The 19,408-nt window shown below is 39.4% G+C and overlaps 1 protein-coding gene across 1 annotated transcript in view; it reads left to right on the top strand.

Annotated features, from left to right (window-relative positions):
* Positions 1 to 8,422: 8,422 nt before the first annotated feature.
* Positions 8,423 to 19,408, top strand: part of HECW2 (HECT, C2 and WW domain containing E3 ubiquitin protein ligase 2) — a 143,478-nt gene continuing 132,492 nt past the window's right edge. Inside the window, exon 1 of the mRNA XM_053982155.1 lies at positions 8,423 to 8,502. The gene's annotated coding sequence lies outside the window, so the exon portion shown is untranslated. The remainder of the gene's footprint in view (positions 8,503 to 19,408) is intronic.

Genomic DNA, 19,408 nt, shown 5'->3' with positions numbered 1-19,408 from the left:
GTAATCACGATGGTTTTTAAATAGTTACATTGCCTGGAGTATTTTGTTTTTCTCATTATGGTATACCTGCTTTTGGGGAAGTAATGTTACAGCTTTGTGTGAAAGCAGTAGCTTGATGTCTAAATAGCATTCATTATTCATAGGAATATTATGTGGAGATTGTTTTTTTTTTTTGCAGTAAGATATTCTAGAACTCCATTGAAGTTATTCAGGCACCTTTGATAACAGTAAAGTACCCTAATTAGCCAGCAAGGCTAAGCTAAGTGACCTTTATTGCCTTTTTTTTTTCCTGCTACATTCAGCTTTTTGCTAGGAAATTAATTCCACTCATGCTCATCGAGATGCGTTAATTTAAAATTAAGTGTGCTATTCAAATCTAATTAGAACAGACCTTGCAGAATTTACAGCCTTTTTTCATATTCACTGATAAAATGCAGGTGCAAATACCCACCTTGCAGAATACTCACCTTGCAGTAATCTGGTCACATAATAGTCTAACTCAAATCATCTCCAGTCTCAGCTGTTAAGTAATGGCATTTTTGTCTCCTGAACCAGAGCCCTTAGAGTGAGGTATATTTTTGCATGTATAGACCACTCCGTAGCTACAGGATTGTTCATAGAATACTGAAAGCAATCTCTGGAGTAATGCTTTAGAAATCTGTATTTATGATCTGTACCACACACTCAGACTTCATTAAATCTGGGAGCTGGTGTTTTATACAAGATAGCAGGCAGTGGAGAACAGCTCCTGTAGGCTGCAAGTGTGTGATGCTGGCAGTCCATCTGCAGGCAAACCCTCACTCTGGAAATCTGGATATCTGTCACTGTAGCACACAGGTGGAATGTTATGTCCATACTTTCAGGTTTTCAACATGTAAACCCAAGTTTCATAATATACATTCTTTATTATAAAGAAGATTGTAAAATGGAGTCTAAGCGAAGTCTCAAAAAATTGCCTTGTAAAACAACCGTTACAGTAAAACACAAAACTAAGGCTTACATCTATCAACCAAAACCAGCAGCAGAGTGTTGACATGGCAAAATTCTTTGTTCTGTGGATTGTACCGCAGAATAAGGAAGACAGAAAACATTTTGGTTTTTATATAAAGCAAAGTAGGCAAAGACACAACTGTAGAACATTTGTGCTGCCTACCTCAACTTAGTTATGTTGCTATAAAAACAAACCCACATTCCTCAGTGAGAGGAACACTTCTATGTGGTTTCCGTCCTCCTGGAATGATTACCATGTGATTCCTGCTCTGAAATCACATACCAGCCCAAAACCATGTGTGGAATTTAAATGGTTGCCTAATACAGTGATGTGAGCTTAGCTGCAAACTGACAGGTATTCCTGAGCTAACTATACCAGGATAAAAGTGACTTTGATGTGTGCCAGCTGCACTCCAGATACCCTAAGCAGTGTGTCATCTGCTTATCAGAACATCTAAAACTGTAAATGCTTGTAGAAATTTGTTTTCTCCATGCTGAAGTTTGTAGGGAACTTCTGCAGCCATACTCCAGACAGGTCTTCTACCTATTTTTTCCTATCCTTTGAGGCTGTAATACTTCAAGGATTCTGTTCTTGGCTCTGCTCTTCCTCTTCAGGACTTCATGTTTAGTTTCCAGTATGGAGACAACATGAACAAGAGTTCACATTTAGCAGTATTGAGCAGTGTACACCGCTTCTCTTTTCTACAGCTAACACTGCCAGACAGAGATTTGGGCAGACAGCTCAGCAGTTGCCTGTACTGTTCATCACTCTGGGGTTCTTATTTGGGCCTTATTTCTAATACGCTGTTTTTATTTACTCTGTGAACCCAAATACTTGTTTGTTGTTCTTTTTCAAATATCGTTACTTCTTCTAATCTTCTTTGCTACTGTCAATTCTTCTCTGTCATCATACTCTTCTCCTGAGCAATTTGTCAATTTGAATGTGACTTAATGCAATGGTTTTGCTTGTTGATGTTTGGCTTAACTTGAGGTGCATATCCAAATCTGTCCCTTTTCAGTTAAGGAGTTAAGTTTGTATTGAATTTAGGTGCATGGTTAATCTAAAGCATATTCATAGGATCTTAGAATGGCCTGGGTTAGAAAGGACTTTAGAGATCATCCAGTTCCAACCCCCTGCCATGGACAGGGACACCTTCCACTAGACAAGATTGCTCAGATTTTGTGGCATGTTAATGTGTGCCATTGTGGCTTTAGTTTGGAGCCCTTATTTTTAGGTATTGTTCACATTTCAAGGTGGTCAGGTAGCTTACACTTCATTAAATGAATAGAATAACTTTCATATACTTGTGGAATGAATGCTGCCATTATTGCAAACTGCTAGTTTACCACTGTAGTTTTTTCCATGAGATACCAAGGGGAAAATGCCAGGTGGAAACTAACATTGAAGTTTTATAATATCTTGCAGTAAGAACAAGGTAAAAATATAAAAAAACAAGCTCTTCCTTTCACTTTGAGCCTGAGCAGGGAGTGAGATTATATTTTGCGGTTATCTTTGTAATTGTGCTTGATATGGTATGGTGACACTTCTACACAGAGATCTGGCTGAATGCTGGCTTTAAAGTCACCATCATTTGTATATTTTGCACTCAGTGAATTAATATCTTCTCTCTCTTGATTTGACAAAAGTGTTTGGGAAGGTAAAGCCCTATTAATTTTCACCATTCTGAATTGAACTCTTAGCCAAAATAATAGTTTCAGCATCTGTACTTTAGATGACTCTGTGGATTCTTAAATATAAAGTTATAGTCTTTTCATAAATGGAAAAGGATAGAATGTGTAAGAAGGCTATTGTGGATGGAAATCATGTCAAGTGTCTATTTTGAATGGGACTATAAGAAGGTTTATCTGGATTAGGCACAGGCAAAAAGCTTCTTTGTTGATTCCTCAGGCTTTCAGAGTGGCTTTATTTTTCTGGCATTAATGTTTATTTGTTCTGTGGCAGGATAAATGTGGCTCAAGTGTTTGACAGTTCTCTCTCAGTTCATAATAAGTTGAGTTTCCATTGCTGATCATGGCTGTTAGTGAAATGTATATTCATGTTACCCTGTCTCATAAAGAGCATTGAAGCTCAAGCATCTCCTGAAGAGAAGCCTCAATTTACAGTGAGAAGTAAATTATTTCTGCCTGACTGCAGGGGCATTTTCAAGCTCTGCTAATTCCACATTCAATCCTATATGGGATACAGAAGGAATTCATGTCACTAGGGTAACCTGCTGCTTAGTTGCCAAAGAAGTTACTGCTTCCTTCCAATCATTTACAGAAAATTCATTGGCAGGGCAGCTTGCTCACCTACTATCTGCTGTATTTGCTTACTGAGTGCATTTACATGGTAAGTGTTGCTGGTGTGGTAAGCATTAAGATTCCTAAAGAGATCATTTGAAGATTTTAGTCAAATTATTGACTAAATGTGTAATTCAAATAACCATTGTCTAGAGGTGTAAACGAACACAAAGAGGAGCACCAGATAAATATTCTGAGATTTGAGTCTTAGTGATATTAATGATGTAGCAGCTCTGCACCAACTGCTCGAGCCTTTTCTACTCTCCCTTCACTGGGTAAAACCAAGAATTGTTCCACCACTGTCAGTACTTTAAATTCTCTGGGGTTCTGATACAGATTTGTGATCCTCTTTTCAGCCTCACTAATGTCTTGATGCCTTCACAGTCTTTACGTCATTTCTCTCACAATGTTGGACTGTTTCCCCACAGACTCTATTTATTTGCTTCAGCAAGAATATTGTAAAGAAACAATGCAGTTATTTTCTTCAGTTATGGAAGATTTCTGATTTTACAAAAGCATGATCCATTGATATTACCTCACTAGAGCTTAGTGCAGGCTTTCTCTGCAGGTCTGACTGACACATTTATAAGTCAAATAGCAAGATCATGAAAGTGTGTTTTACAAGTGACATTTCAGTATTATTTTTTGATGCAGTGTCAATGGGTCTAATCCTATATTACTTGCCTGAGGGTACAGTTCTAAAATTAAATCTCTGCAAGTGCCACAAGAAACTGACAATTGCTTTTATCATCATGACTTCAACTCCAATTCAGTGATCTTTATGCACATTTCAGTAACTGTTTGGAAGCATTAGGAACTGCACCAGATTTCATTTCTGTACTCAAGAACTATTCCAATAATTTCATAAATTGGTATTGGTAGGATATTGCTTTAATATTGGCAATTAATATACTTTTCATGAAAAGTTTAAATGTTTCTAAATCAAAACTCAGCCATGTGTTTCTTTGCTCTCTGTATTAATATTCCTCTAAGTCTGAGGCCAGAAGACCAACTCAGGTAAGTGCTCAAAACTCCATGGGAGTTTTGCCAGACTGAGGAATGCAGATTTGAGCTCTAACCAGATTAGCCCAGATGGCCTGGTGCAGTGGGTTCCTTCCCTGTATTCCAGAGTGGAGAGTTCCTGTGGAACCCCTTGAGTCTCTGTCTGGATGAATGCCTGCCCTGGCACTGATAGTACCAGATGGCAACAGCTCCTGAGGGCTCATGGACCAGCTGCAGGTGGCAGGAGCAGCAAACCCCAGGAATGCTTTCCCTCACAGTGCTCTCCCCTCTCTCTGCTCAGATTGTAGGGGTTGGTGGCCTCCCATGGGCTGGACAACTCCACAGTCACTCAAGGACTCTCTTATACTACAAAAAAACCTGCTAGGGAGCTGCAGGTGGTTTTCACTCTCATTAAGTCTTTTGTGCAGCACAAAAGAGGTGGGACAGGTCAGGGAATATGTCCTGCAGATTTTGGCACCCAGGGTGATTCTTTCAATTAATGCTTTCACCTGCTGAACAGTAATCTGTCCGGAAATCTTGTGAAAGATTACATTTCCATCTCACCCAAATGTTTTTCTGGTTGATCCTTTAAGCCTTTTCATGTTTGGCTTTTTAATCGCCATGACAAAGAAGCTTATATTTTGGACATTCAGCTTGGCCCATTGCCTTGTAAAGAGCTGATTAGCTGAGAAAATATGAAATCTTTGTGTAATATAGAGGAGTGTTCCTTGTCTTTTAATACTTCTTGCTGTGTGGTATAGGCAAGTTACCCCCTCAAAGGGCGTGTTTTTCATAGCCTGCTGCTGATCCCATGGTGGTAAATGGTGACCTTCAGTAATGATTCATCAAGTCCTTTTTGTTTCTTCTAAATGATAACAAAATGAAAAAGGAATCAGATGGGAAATACTGGAATATTGTTTTATTTTCTTTGTACATGGTTTGCCAAAAGGTTATATTTTGCTTTTTCTGTACTTGTCTCCTTAGTATTTGTGTGAAAGTACTTAATAGTGCTAAGCAAAATGTGTATTTATTTTTAATATTAATGTCTTATGAATTACATTAATTATATGTCTTCTTTTGTTAAGTTATCAGTGTCTAAGGTTAGAGCAGCTGAAAATGTTGCAAGAGGTGCATCCTTATGTCAATAAGTCATAGCTTCTTGTCATATACAGGACAGTAAGGACATTAATTAGAAATTTTGGATGTCTAATTTATCATTAAAGGTTTCTACAGTTGATAGCATTTTGCATTTTCATAACTAAATAATTTTTAAGGATGACTGAAAGTTGTTTTTTCTTCAGTGTAACTTTTACCAAGGACATAGCAAAACATTTTTGGAAGCTTTCATATTCTAGTACTACTTCAGCTATTTTTATGTCCTAATCTCCAGGTGAGAGCAATTATAATTTTTCCAACTTTCACCCAATAGTAGCTTTGTCTCAAATGCATTGTAACTTAACTTTGAAAAGACATTTGTCAGTCTGGAAAGGTATTGCCATGTGTTGTGCACTGCCCATCTCTGTTACAGAATGTTAGAGAAGGCAGTAGGGGTTTCTGGTTTTATCACATGAACTTTTTGGCAAAGAAGAGATAACAAGGATCAGGGAGGGCTGGGTGAGAGTAATAGTTGTTGGAAATAGGAGAAAAGTCTGCTCCAGAAAAGCAGGCTGGTTTTCTGTGGTTTGAGTCTGGTGAAGGTAAACTACCCATTGCCTCAGTGCACGGCTCTGAAAAGTTATCTTCTTGCTTGCTAGCGCGGTGTGTGAGGAATGAAGACTGAAGTAGCAATTCCTCTGTGGAATGTGTTCATTTTCTAGTGTGCACCCCGCTCTATTCAGGTGCAGCCAGAGTCACATCTGAGGAAAACAGGAAAGAATCCTAACTCACACCCAAGACGTGGGAAGTATTAATAAAGGACTGTGCATGTAGCATCATGTATAACGTGAATAGGTCAGGAAAGCATGCATAGAAATCAACATGTTTGTTGATGGAAACATGTAGTGCTGGAAAGCAGTAGTGCTGAATTTCTACAATTACATTAGATTTTACTATTGTCATTGCCATCATTTATGTTTGGGGGAAGTCAAGAGGATTCATATGAATTAATGTTTTTACTTAGTGGACAAGAACATTTTCAGTACCCATTTTGAGGGAGAGAAGCATGAAAATCCAATGCATTGGATTTATGTACTTTTTAATTTGACAGATGAAAAGTCTTAACTTATGGAAATTCTTCAATCATGTCATACAGTCAAAAGGCTTTAACAGGTTGCAAATCCACTCAGAATAATTCATCAGCTAAAGGTTTTCATCTTCTGGGTTTCTCATCTTAACATCAAAAAATAAGTCATGATAACCAAAAACAAAGCACAAATAATCATAAATGTTATGAAACTCTTGGCACAGTACTTTTTTTTTTTCATCTTTTTTTTTTCCTATTTTCATCTTGTTACAGAAAGTAAAATAAGAGTTACATTAATGGAGCCAAGCCAAGGTATTGCTGAAAAGAGTGTTATGTCTACAATGTCCAAATAAACACTAACCTATACATGATCATCCACATCTGATCCTTTAATGTAAATCCAGTCTTTTATTGCAATTGCACATGACAGTAGTACACTCCTCAGTATAAGGAATGAGGGAAAATTTGTATAAGAGTAATCATTTGCACATTAAGCATGTTTAAACTACTTTGGACCAATGTACCAAAAGGTGTGCAAGTCACAGAAAAGAAACAAACCAAAGTTTTAAAGCTTCAGGTAGGTGGAAGAGTGTCAATGACTTTTATAGCTTGACCTAGTTTGGAATACAGCTGCGTACACTCCTATCTGGAGCAGTTCCTCCAGTACAGAAGGGCTAAAGAGCAAATTCCCTCCTTCTACTGAACCCCAAGCCCACTGTGCCATGGGCTTCAGTACAGAAAGGATATGGAGCCCAGGGCTTTGAGAATGCACTATATTTGCTTTTTATTTTGACATGCATTAATTTAATATAGTTGCCATCTGGTTATTCTGAAGAAACTGTGTCTACAGGAACCCGTGTAGCTTCCCATACATATATATATAAGAAAACAGATGTGGAATACAAAGTAGCAATGATTGATGTGCTGCTTGGTTGTGGAAAGATTTTATGTTAATATGATTTAGAAAACAAAGCATGAGGTGTTGTCTCATAATAATAACCATAACCTTGATAGTGTAAGAATATGTCCATTTTTTTCCTGCTACCGACATTACCGTGTTTTTGTTGGGCTGTGATTCTGCAGTGTTTCACATCTCTCTTCCACTAGATTGCTGTGTTTTGTACATATTAATGTATTTGAAGTTTTCGTTTCATTTGTGTTTTTTTTTTTTTTTTTTTTTTTTTGTAAGCACTTTTTCCTATGAAAACAATCCTGAATTCATTGTGATGGACAAAGCAGAAGTGAAATTGCCGAAAAAGTAGGGAATGTAGAGCTGTGTCGGCACTCAACTGCTTTGAAATAAACAGGTAATTGGCACTGAGGGGACTGTGAAGGCTGGCTCATACTCACGGCTGATGACACCGATAGCCGTCAGTGCAGATAACTGTGTATGACTTAAAAAAAAAAACCCCGGCGTTTCAAAGCACCACCTCAGCGGCGCTTGCTCGTCAATAGCGGTAACAATGTAGCAGCCGCAGGAGCCTTTCCCCCGCTCCGCTCGGGGATCGCTGCTCACCCGCCCGCCCCATTTGCTCATTCCTGGGGGTGCGGACCGGGGCTCGTGGACGGATCTGGGTCTGGGCCGGGGTTCCCTGCAACGCGCTGCACCGGGGCCTGGGCGGCATCCGCGCATCCCCCTGCCTTGCGGGCGGCTTTGTTACCGGCTGCCCGCCCCCGGCGCCGCCCAGGCCCTCGGGGCTGCGGCCTCGGCCCCGGCGCCCGGCCGCCCCCACCCACGGCCGTGCCCGATCGCAGGGAAGATGCCGGCGCGGAGGCGGGGGCTGGCGGAGGGGCGGGGGGCGCGGCCCCGCCGCTGAGACGGCGCGGGGGCGGAGGGCGGCGCGGGCGCCCCTGCGCGGGAGGCGCTCGCCCCGCCGTGGGCGCGGAGGGGCCGCCGCCACCGGCGGGAGCCGCGTGCCGCAAGGACGGGGTGACTCCGGCCGCCGCCCGGCTCCGCAGCGGCAGCGGGAGCCGCCCTCGCCCGGAGCCCGCCGCTGGCGCGGAGCCGCAGTGCGCGCCTCGGCCAGGTGAGTGGGCGCCGGTGCCCGCGGGGCTGGGGACGCGGCGGGGCCGGCGCGGGGCTCTCCGCGGGCCGCGGCAGGTGCGGCCCCCGGCCGCGGCACCCCGGGGCTCCGCTCTTCGCCCCAGCGCCCGCCGCGGCGGCCCCGTCATGCGGGAGGCTCGGGCGCCGCGCTGCCGCGGAGCCCCGCAGGGTTCCGCTCGGCTTAATTTAAATCGGTTTGGGGCCATTAAATTATAACTGGTTTCCTGCCTGGGGAAGGCGTTCAGCACTTTGTGTGCCGCGTTTATTTCCTCCGGGCTGTCCCCCTTCGCCGGTTAGTGTATTTATTTATTTATGTATAAGGCTGTTCTCCAGATTCTATATCGCACTGTCCGTGGTGGGGAAGAAATATCACCGCCGTTTTCAAGCGTGTTGTTTTCAAAACTAGGGGGTCTTAACGTGTGTTTCTATTGCTGTATGTACGAAGTACAGCACAATGACAGTATGTGTGTGGGAAAAATAGGTTTATATTTGGGTCCTTACTGTTCTGTGGATTGTTTGTTGATGTGGAGATGTTGTTCCTTTCTTAGTATGTTATTGTTTTTTTCTCTTTAACCTGTTCAGTGCGCATCACTACAAACCAGGGTATTAGAGAAAAATAAAATTCTCTCTTGGCCTATATGGTGCCAAAATGAAAGAGAATGTGGTGTATGTAGTCAGTAATAGAGTTACATAATTTATTATTGCTTATTTTGTTCCTGGATATATGTCAGGAACACGGAGAGGGTATTTATAACATTTTTTTCCTCCTCTCTTTTCTGGGGTGCTGTGTTACAGTCTTTGCACTACACTATATTGCACTAGAATATTTGCAAGAGATTCGGCCCTGAATCACTCCTGTACCTGAAATACCATCAGGGGCCTTACCTTGCTTCACTTTGTTGATGTCCAGGGCTGCTTCCTATATGCTCCAAAATTTCTTTTGTAGATTTTTTTTCTGCCCCAAGACTTTTATTATTTTTTTACTTTTTTAAAAAAAAGTAAGTCAAACCTCTATAAATATTTCAGTAGTAGTTATTTACAACGCTAAGGTACAGAAGGAAATCTGTGTCATGGATGAATTAAAAAAACCTTCTTCCTATATGCAGCTGAGCTCTTTGCTCACGTCTTCAACTTCTTTGGAAAAAATGTCTTTATAAGATGATAATGTATGGTTGCAGCATCAGGCCATAAGGCATGATATCATTATTAGCATATGAAAGGAACAAGCCTAATGGTGCCTTTCAATCAACACTGCTGTTCAGGCTCTAAATTTCCAAAAGTGTGGTGGCTGCTTTTGTGTCAGCTGGAGCTACCACAGTGGATATTAGATGTTAATCCACGTGTGTGTATCTATCTATCTGTCCTTATTTATATGTCACCTTAAAGTGGGCTCTGAAATTCCATGGAGTTCATATGGTTGGCTGGAAACCACTTTTAAACTTCTGCTTGGTAGTAGTTTAACTTGACAGAATTGTAGTTGAAAAGCCTCCCTTCTGTCCATCTGTCTTTATAAAAACAACCTTCTGGTGATGCCAGAGCAAAGCCATGGTTTGTTAGCACTATGGATTTAGTTTGGCTTGGAGCATTTCCCAGCCTCTGCAAGGACCCTCTGTCTTCCTTAAAAACCTATTGCTTTCTTGCTGTTTGTTTTTTGAGTGAATTTAGGTAATGGTCATTTCTATTTGTTTTATGCTTCCAGTGTTTTTTCAAACCTGGTAGAATGCACAGTGTTGCACCTTTAAGCCAACTCTATGATAGTACAGTGGCTGCCAGCCAGAAACAATATACTGCTTTGTCAGATTTTCTGAGAAGAAATTGAATGAATTTTGTGTTTTCCCCTTTATAAGATTAAGTAGTAATGCGTAATGGAAAAGAAATTAACTTTTTCCTTTTTGTGCCAACATGCTTAAAACTGCAGCTAAAGCTTCAATATGCTGCAAAATAAGGGGGATTTCTATGTATGAGACTCAATCTGCAGATTAAATTCTTGAATAATTATGTGTAATTCCTGTTTCTTTTTTTTTTTTTTTTTAATCTAACTCAGCATTTTGTTTGTTCAAAAACTCCTTCAGTCAGACAGTGGCAGAATGCTTAGGATATTGCATTTACTCCATTGGTTAATGAAGCACCTGTTCGGGTAATATTACTGAATCATTGAAAACGAGATGTAAATAATGTGCTTAAAATTTAGCAGCATGTTCAAAATCCTTTATTTGAGATTGTATCCAAAATACTGCCCTTTCATAGCATGGAGTGCTCTGAGTGGCTGAGCCTGATTTTGTTTGATCCTGCTGTCATTATGCATGGCACGGTCACAACCTTTGTCTTCACGTTGTCCCTTGCTGATCAGAGGGGGAGAGGCTGCATCATCAGAAGGAAGTGTATTAATTTCATTGCCAACAGATGGAACAGAATTGACTGTTTCATGTAGAAGTTCTCTAACCTAATAGGAAAGGAGACATACTCTTGCAACCTTGGGAGCTTTGAAGCTACTTGGTGGTATGTGAGATGTTTCTCTAATCATATCAGGGCCCTTTGGCATTTCAGAGTGACATGATCTTCTGTTTTGATATTTGAGTTTAGTATCTAAGAAAAGTTCCTTGTAATTTCCATTGAAATTGAACTAAACTTCATGGTTTATATAGACAATGATGCAGGGCATCTGTGATGAGCCTCCACAACAACTTGTTTGTGGTTGGTTGGAATATTGGTGGGGAAAAGGCTGACAATACCCGTATCTCTGGCAGTAGGATAGAAAATGGTGATTCAGCTTTGTGTAGCATGGGTGCATGTTACAAGGATGTATCTTTGTGGGAAGTAGGATATGATGTTAAAACACTGTAGTACTTACAGAAGACTTCAAGTAGCTGTTTTTGGTTTTGTATTTTTACAGAAACGTAGGCATCAGTGCTTGAAATGAGTCTTTTCTTAAAATTGGTTGCATACTTGAAGAAAGTAGCGCAGCAGTTGCGTGCTGTCTTCTGAGTCGTTGTGTTAAATGACTGCAGTTGGATTTTGAATTCTCGTTGGAAGTGCAAGCCCTGACTGTTGATTGGAGATGGTCACTCACATTACAAGTGGATGTGTGTCAGTCATCCCTTCCAGCACCTAGGAACCCTGTTACTTGGTTTGATAATAAAGTTGGTGTTAGGTTTCCAAGTTCTGCTGACAGGATGAACACGTTTAGCTTTTGAAGCAAATGGGTAGTCATAGCTTTCACTTCACTGTGTTCCCTTGGAGAGCTGTTCCTTCTTCTCATGATACCTGGTAGTACTGGGGAGAGAAGGGCAAGTGACCCAGGCTAAGTCTGGTTCGGATGTAGCCATTGGATTGTGCCACTATTTTTGAGTTTTGTTACATTGTACAGTTTTGTGTTACAACTGTATTTTTTTATGATTGGGGAGGACTAGAATGCTGATTGTTTAATGAACAATAATACTTGTATTTCATAATTTGTTTCATAAATTTGTCATAAAGTAGACAGTTAAAAAAATAGACACAAATGTTTGAAAGAGGATCTTTTCTTTGAAGTGTAGTTATCCATGTTTCTACATGGCACAATTGCAGCTTGTGTGTGTGAAGCAGTAATAATGGAAAGGAATTTGAAATTGAAGCTTGAGTCCATCAGGATTTGGCCAAAAGACCCTAGTAGTGCAGTCAAACCAAACCTAACCGCTCAAATGGTGCATTATTTGTACTTTACAACTAAGGAAATACCCAAGAGTGGATGATTGATGGGTCATCTGAATTGTTTGCTTTTGAGGGGGTTAAGGAGTCATTGTGACATAATTAATCGTTTGGGGCTTTGTTCATGGTATTAGCACTGGAAATGAAAAGATTCCTCAAAATAAAGACTAGGATGTTGAAATAAAATAAAAAATAAGTATTGTTGAGCTGGTGCTTCTTGATGTTGCATCATGAGATCAGCAGACAAACTGGGGAGTTGTTCATACAGTGTTTTGGTTCAGATTTCTTAAAGTCTGTGCCTCCTTTCATTTGTGAAGCTGTATATACACACACATAATTTGATTTGTGGATTTTCAGTCATAAAAACTTTAATAGCATTGTCAATATCCTTATATGCCTTGTATTGACCACCAGCAAAAGATATTAGGTAACAAAAATTAACATTTCGATAGGAAGCCCACCTAAATATTGCATGGAGAACAGTCAAATGTGTTTTAAGTGCTGTGGTGGCCAGGATCCATTGGCTAGGATCCACTTGAAAAATCAGATTAAAAGTTTTTGTGCTTGACAAATCCAATGTCATTAGTTTAAAAATTCCCTGAAGGCTAGTATCGTAATTAGATGATCCCAAAGCATGCAGCAGTAAATTTCATTTTCTTCCAGGAATGGCCAGCAGCATCTTTAAAAAAATAAAACACTGACTGATCCTTGTCAGATAGAGTAGCCACAATAGGAAAGAAGAGTTTTCCAGGAATAAATGTGACAGCTGAAGCCACAGCACCTCATGGTGAGTGGAGTGGATCAGCCATAGCCTGGTGGGAAGCAGTGTGGTCTGTAAAGATCTTGCTGAAAAAATGCTCAAAAGTGATAATTCACTAGGTGCCTCATATCAAGGGCATTAGCTATTTCGTGCTGAGCAAAGTACTGTTAAAAAAAATTACAAAACCAGCAACTCCCTTTGGATCCTGATTGTCATAAAAGTCCATCTTTGAGTGATTCCTTAACCTCGCTCTCACAAGAGCATGTGAGCTTCATAGTGCTAGGCTACAGCATTCCAGCTTCAGAAGTACTTGTTCAATGGTGTGTTTTCTTTGTTTAAGAAGCTTTTTTAAAAGGCCCCTCTGCTTGGTTGATTTTATTATTATCCTGTACGATTATTGACTTGAGTCTGTTTTGAGCTGGTAGTTTGATAAAAGAGATTTCTCCTGCTAAAAATAAGGAGTAGAGATTGTAAATGTATCATCTCTAAAATGTAACCATAACTACATAAACCCATATTTTATGTTTCTTGCTTCATTGCTCTAATAGAAATGTCTACATTGTCTTCACCAACATAAATATGTCGTGGAAATAATTTCCTAAATATTTTTATTGTAAAGGAAAATAAGAAAAATACAACTGTCGTGCTCTCTGAGTCTTGCATCACTTCCCCTGGGGAAGGTAAAGGAAGGTTGGGGCTGTACCTGCTGAGCCTGAGCTGTCACAGGGCTGTGGCACTGTCCAGATGTCAGAGGCTCCCTGGCCTGCCTTGGGCCAGTGTCAGCAGCCCTAACAGAGCATTGCTAAGGGAAAGCAATGGGCTAGGCACTGTCCCAAAATGGATTAGGGACAGGACAGGCCTGTTCCATGAGACAAGAGCATTTGGCATGTGCTCTCTCCTGCATGGCTTCAGCATCTGGCCTGTTCTCATACAGGTACAGGTGTGGCCACAGAGATGCTGCTGCATGTGTGTGGGTTAGAAGAAGCTCTGACTGAATGCTCTTTGTCTAGAGAAAAACAAGAGGCCACTGTCACTAAGGAGAAAACAACACTTAAGGAAGTTCAGTGCATGTTTTTGTTTCATATCTGTGTGTCTGTATAAAAAAATAAATACATATACACACACATTGTTTCATATAAGAGCCACCTTCATATGTTTTGAGTAATGCCATGTTGAGCAGTGCCCAGACCCTCCCAAAATGCTGTTAGGATCTTGTGCATGTACCCAAGTATCATAAATTGAGTAAATGTCACAGTTTTTTATTGCCTTACGTGGTGTTTTTGTGTTAAATGTTCTCCTAATAATCTCTCTGTGTGTAGGTATGACATCACTTCTCTGTTTCATTTCCTAAAATGTGTTCTGACTTCCTTGGAATGAAATAACTTTCAGCAAAATACAACTTTGACCTAGCTCAACTTTATAAACAAGTCCTATTAACTTGAGTGTGTGCTGTGAACTTACTCTGAGCTTCGGTAATATGTTTTATGTTGGGCTGTTAAGTTGACAGGCTGAATGTTTCATTCTGAAGCTATAGGTTAGTGTAGAGAGCCACTGCAAACACTGTGGTGCTGCTGCTCAGCAGATGTAAATTGTCACTCTCCTTAATGTTCCACAGAACTCTTGATATTTCCCACTTCTTGCCTTAGTTTGTGCCATATATTTAGTTGCACTGAACAGTGTAGATGTATTTTTTGTTCCCAATACCAAAGATGTAGGCTTTTTCATGCTTAAGAGAGAGGTTTTAGGGTTTTAAAAATCTCTTTAAGCATTGTGTAAAACATTCTCTAAATGTTGCAAATTATGGAAGGCTTCTTTTTATAGAGTTGATTTATGGATACCTTTATATAAAATGGGTAAATAAAGTAAAATTGTCAGATTTCCTGCTGTGAGAGGTGGACTAACACCTGTTTAAAATGTTATCCTATTTTCACTAGCTGAATTTGGTTGGGTGTTTTTTGCTTACTTTATTGGGTATTGGGTTTAATTTTGCTTGGTAGTTTAAAGAATACTCATTTCCAATGAGATTTTGTGTCTTTTAAAAACGAATTCACTGTTTTGGAAGAAATCTTTTTATGTTGTTTCATTTCCTCTTAATACTGATGTTGATACTGACTGGGTACAAAGGCATAGAGTTAAGTACTGGGTTTCTACTTAAGGTAAGTCAATAGGTAAAAGGCTTTGGCTTAGATACACTACAAATAAGTCTAGTTTTGATTTATGTTGAGCTCAAGATATGCTTGCCCCATCTTGATAGGGTAAATCACTAACTGGAACAATTAACTGCCAAGGTTTTAAGAACATGAAGTCAGGAGGTTTTTAAAACTTGCTTATGCTTATCTTGGTTTTTAAAGGAGTTTGAAGTAGTATAAATAAAAGAAGTGTGTTCAACACCTCTTGGCATAAGCTTCATCAATTGTCAGCTGTACAAAGGGTGTGTGAAGTCAATATGAGGAGGACTAATGCATATATTTAATTTTTCTTTTAATGGGAGAAGTGCCATGGATTGGCTTGAAAGAAGCTTTTCCTCTTCACAGTCTGTTGGTCATCCCTATACTGCTGGGTTTTGGGTTTTTTTTTAGTTATACAGTTCACTTTGAGTTTGTTCATGGAAGAAAATGTCTCAGGTCTTATGCATGTCACTGTGTCTTCTTTCCAAGGCTTATGTTGTTATTGTCACCATAGAAGTGCTTTTCTTTCTGGTACTTTGATAAAAATTCACCCAAACAAATGGGAGAGTGGGGTGGAGGAACAAAGCACAAGCACTGATGAACTCTCAGTTACTCAGTCTGGAAAAACAGAAATACTTCTCATTAATTAAAGGGTACTTTTTGCTCTAATACGTGGAAATTTTTCTGACAGAATAATGTGATTTTTAAATTAATGACATCCCTTTATTAATGCATAAGACAGTTTGGGCTATCTGTATATTAAACAAAGACTTTGTTATCTGAAATATGCATTGGTTAACCACATGTGAAACGTGTGTTGACTTAGTGTCTTAACTGGTTATGTGTCATTTTGAAAAGAAAAAGCAGGACTGAACAAGCAAAGGATTTAGCTTTCTACAGGATATGCTTCATGACTTGTGGCTGTAAGTCAGCTGCAAGCAAACTTTATTTGTCAAGTAATTATTTTGATCTTAATTTGTGACCCTAACAGAAACTGATTAATGTTTACTCATGTAAGTAACCCCATGAAAAATCAATATTGGAATCATTCCTTGTAGGTACAGAGCAGGTTGTGAAGCCTCTCCCTGCCCCTGCAGTCTGGACAGCAGCAGGGCCAGGACAATTAGAATCCAGGGAGTCTTGTGTGTCTTCCTGCTGCTGAGGATGGCTTGTCCTTTTGATCCTCCTCTATCCAAAATACCTTTGGAATGTAAATCTCATTTGTTGCCTCTTGGGAAACCAGTAATGAAATCTTCTACTTTCAGACTGACAACCTAAGACTGGTGTGTGGATTGTTGAAGGCTAGAAGTTGTCTTTTAAGGGAGGAGAAATCAAGGGAAGTTTGCATCCTGTGAATAAAAAATCTTCTCAGTCTTCTCAACTGAGTTCTGTGCTTAATGATTTGAATAAGGAAAAGTAATCTTGTGTAATAATATTGTTGTTGTTTTTCTTACTTTTTCAAACTTGCTGAGGTTTACTGTAAAAGGAGATGCTTGTTTGCCTGGTTCCAGCCTATCTAGATGGACATAATGCTTAATTGGGCTACTGTGATTCACACTTCTTAGATGAGGCTAAGTACAGTTTAAATTGTTAAGTGGATTAACAGGATGTAATCTGCTTTGACTGATGTATCTGATCAGTTTTCCCTCATTCTGTGTAATGTACTGAGCAACTAGTTGAAAAATTTGGTAAAATGTAGTTTGCTGCAGAAAACCAGAAGACATTGATACATTCACATTTCCTGTATATGAGGAGAAGGTTTTCTCCTATGAATATTCTACTTTAAGTTACTCACTGGGTATCTGTGTTACTGCATATGCACTCCGATCTTTGTAAAATGTTAGATAGATTTGAGTGAAGATATTTTATCTCACTAAAATGTAAATAGATGTGGTAATATTTTTGTAGGTCTTTACTTAAAAGTTCAGTTCTTCTTGTCGTTACTCACCTGAAATTAAAAACAGTCCATTTGTGATCTCTTAGAGCATGGATGTTCCAAGATGTACTTAGGTGCTATAGCCATATTTTCATCTGCAGGTGGTATTTCACTTATCTATAGTTTGTAATAAGTAGCATGGCTAGAAATCTAAGGTGAATAGAATATCACCTATTTTACAGTTAGCAGGAACTGAATTTTAAATTCTCAACTGTTTGAAGTTTTTATCCATTATTTGCAAATGGAAAAGTCCCAAGGAATAAAGAGCTAGAAGTGTTTATAGCAGTGTTCTTCCTGGATTGTGCAGGAAAAATTTTTGTATAGGCTTTTATAGTGGAAAGATTGAGTTGGACTGTGAACTGTCCCACGGGTGTGTGGATCTGGCATAATCAGTTAGCAAAGCTCAGGATTAATGCTCGAAGAACTGGGGATAAAATGCCCCTGGTTGTAAGGATTCAGCTGTGGAACAGTCTGCCAGATCAGATCATTGAAATTTGAACTGCTGCAAATGCTTCCAGATTTTGAGTTTTGAGGAAGCCCTGTCATGACAAGTGATGTCTCAATGGGAAAGGCTTCCTCTTGCTGCCCTTATCATAGAATCACAGAATGTCAAGGGGCTGGAATGAAACTTAAAGACCATCTAGTCCCAACCTCCAAATATATCTCACTTTCAAAAAGCATGGAGTAAAATAAACAGTGCTTTTGTTCCTTAAATGTGGCAACCTCCATTAAACCTGTTTAGGAATTCACTATTGCTTTTGATTTACAAATACTGTAATATTGGTGTTGGGGGTGGCATAAAACCCAAATCCAGCATTCATCTTCCTGCTTGTTAAAACTTAGGATAGGAATGTAATGGATCTCCCCAAAATCAAACTTCATGTCATACTTTTCTAGATATAGTGTTCCTGAAAGAGTTATGCCTGGCTTACCCTCCAATTTTTGAGTGATAGTTCAACCATTATGGAACTGAGTATTTTAAATTCAACTTCCTTACTGTAAGAGTGCAAGTGATTTTATGTAATATTACAATGTGAGATTATTTTCCTCCTAATTATCGTTGGTGTGTGTTTAAGGTGGTGTTTAAAATTGGAAAACCATAGAACTATAATCAGTTTAATCACAGAACAGGAGCAATTAGTGGTTTAAGACTATGTGTTCTGAAATGTCATGTATCCATTATCTTTAAATTATTCTTTTGATTACTTTCTTTGAAGTTTTCCTATCTTATCATCTTATATGTCCCAAAGTGCTTTCTCTTCTGATTTCCTTCCTCTGTCACTCTCTCTTTCTCTGTTTTGTCTTCAGGCATCTCTGCAATTATCTTGTCATTCTCATCCCTCCTCAGACCCCCTCAGAAATCCAGTAATTTTGGATTTCTGCAGTTCTCTGAATACACATTCATACTCATGGCTTTTTTCATCCTGTTCTTGTCCTGTTTAGTTTAGTAAGGATGGGAGCCTGGAGAGTGGAGGTTTGATTACCCTTGCATAGGGTAATAGAAAAAAAAAGTTCATTAGAAAGAAGTATTTTAGTTGTTGGGGTTACATCTGAAGACAGCCATGCTGGCCAGCCATGGGACTGTCAAAATGTGAACTAAAAAGAGGTGATAATGTGAACTGTCAAAATGTGAACTAAAATGAGGGTTGTATTCGCAAAACAGGGGATGTGATTAGAATTTAGCTCCATCTCCCTTTTTCCTGGTCTGTAGCAGATGCCTTGGGTCACCTTTTTAATCAGCTGCTGAACTCTGCTGGTGCGGTAACATTTTTTAAAGATACTGCATCTGAGAGACTGAAAGTCCTTGATGTCAGATTTTCTCCTGTTTGTCGGGAAAGGCTGGCACACGGGAGCTTTTGCTTTCACCTCCAGCAGCTTCTGTGCATTGGCAATGAGGAGGAACATTCACTTGAGATTTTTTTACCTATCTTCCTTGAGGGAAGAGTGGGATGCTGCTTTCCAAAACAAGCAAATGGAGCAAGGACTGATCAGGATCTATCTGCAAACTCATTTGCTTCAGCTATGCTTATAGCTTTTTTTAGCAGTTGGAGTGAGTTTTACTGTTTTTTTATAGAACTTAGCCATAAAAGATTAAGGTTAGTACCAGGACTTTTTTTAGTCTCTTCAAAAAATTAAAAATACAGTGGTATGCCCACACATAGAATACTAATTTTAGTTAAGATTTTTTTAGCAAAATCATGAAATTGTTAGAGCCATTTCTGAGCTGAGAACACATTTGTAAATTTTTAAAAAATTTCTGCATATGGTAATTTTAAGCATGGGTCTAGAATGGTCCACGATGTTTTATTAGGTTCCGATAAGTAATTTTATCAGAAGC

The sequence above is a fragment of the Vidua macroura genome, chromosome 7, assembly GCF_024509145.1.
Source record: "Vidua macroura isolate BioBank_ID:100142 chromosome 7, ASM2450914v1, whole genome shotgun sequence".
In the NCBI taxonomy this organism is placed as follows: domain Eukaryota; kingdom Metazoa; phylum Chordata; class Aves; order Passeriformes; family Viduidae; genus Vidua; species Vidua macroura.
The sequence above is the reverse complement of the archived record's forward strand: the minus strand, read 5'-3'. Positions and strand labels throughout refer to the sequence as shown.